The sequence below is a fragment of the Rhinopithecus bieti genome, unplaced genomic scaffold, assembly GCF_001698545.2.
Source record: "Rhinopithecus bieti isolate Rb0 unplaced genomic scaffold, ASM169854v2 scaffold_2350, whole genome shotgun sequence".
Taxonomy (NCBI): Eukaryota; Metazoa; Chordata; class Mammalia; order Primates; family Cercopithecidae; genus Rhinopithecus; species Rhinopithecus bieti.
Window position 1 is genome coordinate 18,295 of NW_016803902.1, and position 5,411 is coordinate 23,705.

Here is a 5,411-nt window from a genome sequence, read left to right on the forward strand (position 1 = left end):
TCTGACCCTGTTGATGTTCTCATGAGAGAGTGAACTGTGTGGCCTCTGCATCCCTCCATGATAATAGAGCAGACCAAGAGCTCTCCCACCCTTCCCTGCCTGGGAACCGGGCACATCCCCAGCTGGGCTGCCAATTTAATGCACCACACTCGCATTCTCCCAAGGTGGGGCTCCAGGACTAGGCAGGAGCAGCAGAAAGTGCCCTGCTCTACATTGCCCTCGGCTCAGGAGCCACCTTAAAAAAGGCATTTCCAAATTGGCTAGGCCAGCTGAGCAGAGATTTTCTGTGCTGAGAAATCTCAGGATATCCAGACAGAGGGGTGGAAGGAGCCTTCCAGGGCACACATGAGATGTGGCAGGGGTAGGCTGTCCATTTTAAAACTTACAGGCTTTAGACATGAACTCACAGGGACTTCATGTCAGGGTCATCTGCCATGTGGCCCAGCAGGGCCCATCCTGAGGAAATGACCAGTATAGTCAGGAGCTGACTGAAGAGCTGCCCTCCACACCTTCCAGCAGCCCAGGTGCCACCATCACGGGGCTCCCACTCTCAACTCTGCAGCCTCAGCCCCCTCAATGCTGAGGAGCAGAGCTGGTCTCCTGCCCTGACAGCTGCCATGCACAGCAAACCTATCTTGTTCCCACAGGTTGCACAACTGGGATAAATGACCCGGGATGAAGAAACCACTGGCGTCCAGGAACTTGTCTCAGACTGTTTTGTAGGGGAAATGACCTGCAGAGACTTTCCCCAGGGACCACATCCAGCTTTTCTTCCCTCCCAAGAGCCCAACAGGGAAGGCTCAGCATAAATAGCAGCCACCTCTCCCTGGCAGACAGGGACCCGCAGCTCAGCTCCAGCATAGATCAGGTGAGAAGCACGCCAAGGAGTGATTTTAAAACTTACTCTGTTTTCTCTTTCCCAACAAGATTGTCATTTCCTTTAAAAACTAGTTATCCTGGGGCCTACAGCCATACCATTCTGAGGGTGTCTTATCTCCTCTGATCTAGGGAGGTAAGCAGGGTCGGCCTGGTAGTACTTGGATGGGAGACCACCTGGGAATACCAGGTGCTAAAAGCTTTAAGAATAAAAAATTGTGATCTTACATTGTGTTTATCCCATGTTGAGTTCTGTGCTGGGCAGAGGGAACACGCTGTAAATGCGTTGTGGGGAATTACAGGCTACTTGAGGGAGTGACAGTCTGGTCGTAACTCCCGCCTTCCTCCATCAATGCCACGTTGGCATCCTCTTACACAGTCAGGCTTTAGGGCTGATGGGTTCAGAACCAAGGGCTTCTGGCTCTGAGTGAGGTCCTGCTGCAAGGTTTCCTAGATGAGTCACTAAGATTCTAATAAGATCCAGTGGAAATAACCAGGCTCTCGTTGGAATATCAGTCCCAAGGAAAGCTGTGCCACTCTTGTGGGCGACGGCCTGACTTCTCCTTTCATTTCAGCACCATGAAGCTTCTCACGGGCCTGGTTTTCTGCTCCTTGGTCCTGGGTGTCAGCAGCCAACGCTGGTTTTCCTTCCTTGGTGAGGCTTATGATGGTAAGGCTTCAGAAGGTATGCAGGATTTCTGAAGAGAAGCATCATCCTGGACCTGATCAAATGGGGGAAATGATGCTTTCGGAAGGCTGCTTTTGAACCACAGAGTTGCTAGTGTCTGTGTTGCTAAGGCCTGTCATGAACTAGGGTTTGCTGGATTGCCCGTCTCAGGTCTTTCAGAGGTGCTGGGAATATCTTCTTTCCCCGTAGTGCAGCTTCTCGGTGTGTTCAGCGGATGGATCACGTTTCAGAAGCCGCTGCAAGGTGTATCAAAAACACATCTCCTGAGCCGTAAGGGACAGGAGATCCAGTAACAATGCACACGGGGTATTTTTGTGCTTTGTTAAGGTATGAGCCGCTGCCTTAGGTTGTGGTGCCCAATGTGCAGGATGTGCCGGGTGTCTGGGGAGCTGCTCAACATTTAGAGAGTCAGTCAGTTACTCAGAGAAAGAACAATCATCCTTTCCAGGAGCAGCTGAGCTGTTTGTTTTGAGTAGAAGATGCAAAATAAGGCCTGCAATTGGTATAAAATGTCCCTCAGCATAAATCTCATAAGAGTATGACTAAGGCTGCTGACCCTTCTGTCTTCTTTCTCCTTCCTCCTCTGATTTCCTAGTTGGATAATGTACAGGGCTCTTTAGCCTCGATCTGTCAGAGGCTCCCTTCCTGGTTTGTTCCATTTCCATTCCTTCTCCAGCCTTCTTGACAGGAGATGGGAACTGACGTGCATCAAACTCCCACAAGGATCAGAGCATTTTCTCATTGAATTTCAGAATGACTCTGTGAGGCAGGCATCTTCCCCTCTTTGAAGGTGAGAAAGCTGAGGCTTAGAGCAGCTGAGACCGATGCCCAGGGACTTACTGCCAGTCAGCAGGTGGTAGAGCAGAGGTTTGAGCCCAGCTGTGCTTGAGGTCAGAGCTCTTGCCAGGTAGACGCATCACTGACCAGCTCCTAGAGCTTGATGGTTATGAATCTCAGGCACGCCTTGGCATCACCTGAACTACCCATGCCTGCAACTCCCCAACAGAGTCTGCAGAAACTGGCCTGGGGTGTGGCCTGGGCATTGGGACTTTCAGTTTCTCTCTGGGTGATTAGCGAGTGCAGCCAAGGCTCACACCTGTAATTCCAGCACTTTGGGAGGCCAAGGTGGATGAATCACTTGAGGTCATGAGTTTCTGAGCAGCCTGGCCAACATGGTGAAACACTGTCTCTACTAAAAACAGTAAAATGTAGCCAGGCGTGGTGGCAGGCACCTGTAATCCCAGCTACTCGGGAGGCTGAAGCAGGAGAATCACTTGAACCTGGGAAGCAGAGGTTGTAGTGAGTTAGATCGCGCCAGTGTGCTCCAGCCTGGGTGACAGAGTGAGACTCCGTCTAAAAAAAACAAAAAAAGAAAGTGCAGCCAAGGCTGAGCACCACTGCTCTATTGCTTCCTCAAGCAACCCACAGCATTAGTACAGACTACTGAGAAAGTGTTTAGGGACTTTTATGCTCCTAGCAGTCACTGGGACTCAGGTCACAATGACGTGTATCCCATTTGTAAGAATATATACTTTAGGTCCGGGTGCAGTGGCTCACGCCTGAAATCCCAGCACTTTGGGAGGTCAAGGCGGGGGATCACGAGGTCAGGAGCTCGAGACCAGCCTGACTGACATGGTGAAATCCCCATCTCTACTAAAAATACAAAAATTAGCCAGGTGTGGTGGCGCATGCCTGTAATCTCTTCTACTCAGGAGGCTGAGGCAGGAGAATCTCTTGAACCCGGGAAGTGGAGGTTGCAGTGAGCTGAGATAGCACACTGCACTCCAGCCTGGGCAATAGACTGAGACTCCGTCTAAAAAAAAAGAATACATACTTTAGTAGTCACGGCAGAAGTGCTCTGTGTCTGCCACCTTTCTCAGCATCAGTAGTTCATGTCACCACCTCATTCCTATACACTCCTGGATCTTATCACAGACAGCTTCATTCTATAGCAGTGGCTCTTCACCAGGGGACCTGGAGAAGCCAACTAGGATAAAGGAATGTGCTTCTCAACCCACGGTATCCAAGGCTGCTACGATCGCAGGCTGAAAGCTTGAAGTCAGTGGAAGATTTGTCCTTCTTTCATTCCCCTCTAAGGTGTTGTTGGAGTCTTCATGTTCTCCTGATGTCCCTTCTGCCTTTCCTTTCCTTTCCAGGGGCTCGGGACATGTGGAGAGCCTACTCTGACATGAAAGAAGCCAATTACAAAATTCAGACAAATACTTCCATGCTAGGGGAACTATGATGCTGCCCAACGGGGACCTGGGGTGCCTGGGCCGCAGAAGTGATCAGGTAACTGGAGCTCCTGGGACGCCAGGGCTGGGTGAGCAGAGCTTGCCTGCCTTGGACAATCAGGAGGGAGGCGAGCTCCTTGTAGAGAAGTTAGAGGCTGCAGACCCTCCTCCTCTTGCCCTCTCTCTGCCTCTGTGCTCAGTGTGAGGGTCTGAGTGATGGTAGGAGCAAGTGATTCCTCACCCTCTCCCTCTGGGTGCTGTTCATCTAGCCTAGGGGTGCCCAGCCTGGCTGAGTGGGGCAGTGTCCAGGCAGGGTCAGTGTTTTCACCCCTCCTTCCTTGGCCTTTCTGGGCTCCTCTCAGAGACCTCCCCTGGAACGGGGAGAATGGGAGGGTGGGCTGTTGCTCACTGGCCTGGTGATTAATCTCCCTCTTGCCTGCCTGGACTACAGCAATGCCAGAGAGGGTATCCAGAAACTCCTGGGCCATGGTGCGGAGGACACGCTGGCTGATCAGGCTGCCAATGAATGGGGCAGGAGTGGCAAAGACCCCAATCACTTCCGACCTGCTGGCCTGCCTGAGAAGTACTGAGCTTCCTCTTCAGTCTGCTTTCAGGAGACCTGGCTNGCCTTTCTGGGCTCCTCTCAGAGACCTCCCCTGGAACGGGGAGAATGGGAGGGTGGGCTGTTGCTCACTGGCCTGGTGATTAATCTCCCTCTTGCCTGCCTGGACTACAGCAATGCCAGAGAGGGTATCCAGAAACTCCTGGGCCATGGTGCGGAGGACACGCTGGCTGATCAGGCTGCCAATGAATGGGGCAGGAGTGGCAAAGACCCCAATCACTTCCGACCTGCTGACCTTCCTGAGAAGTACTGAGCTTCCTCTTCAGTCTGCTTTCAGGAGACCTGGCTGTGAGGCCCTCAGGGCAGGGACACAAAGCAGGGAGAGGGCACACAATAGGTATCTAATAAATACTTAAGAGGTGGAATTTGTGGAAACTGTGTTATTCTTTGTGGCATAGACTGCCTGTTTAGTAGGAAGGGGTGATCCATGCACATCTAGGCGAAGGTGGAGCCTGGGTGGGTGGGAGACAACTCCTGGGCACACAGGGCATCCTGGGCATCCCTGAGTTGAAGCAAGGGCATGATGAGTTCCGTGGCCACCCCCACAGGATCCCAGGGGCTTCAGCCGCATCCCACCCCATGTGAGCAGCTGCCCAGTAAGTTTGTAGGAACCCCAGCCACATTCCCAATGAGTTCAACCGCACCCAGGCACATTTTGCTGTCACCTCAATGGAGAGCTCCTTGCTTGTCAGCTTTGGCTTGTGGCACCCAGCAAAAGCTTCCTGCCACTCAGTGGCTACAGCCACACACTCTCCAGCAAGATTTAATCTCAGCCTTGTGAGGAGCCCTTTCCCAAATCTATTTCTATGTTCTTTATCCCTTAGTAGCTAATCTCATGTTAGTTGGTAATAACTCTGTTAAACCCGTCCTTTTATATCTGTGGCTACATCGATCAATTGTGTTACACCACTCACCCACCCTCTCCCCCAGGTCATGCGGAGGCCTCGCCAGTCGTTTTATTGCTATTCCCAGGCCTCTGTGTGCCCAGACC

General features: G+C 52.0%; 1 pseudogene; it reads left to right on the plus strand.

The window, feature by feature from the left end:
- The first annotated feature begins 745 nt into the window (after positions 1-745).
- Positions 746-4,422, plus strand: LOC108519127 (serum amyloid A-1 protein-like; annotated as a pseudogene).
- The last annotated feature ends 989 nt before the right edge of the window (positions 4,423-5,411 follow it).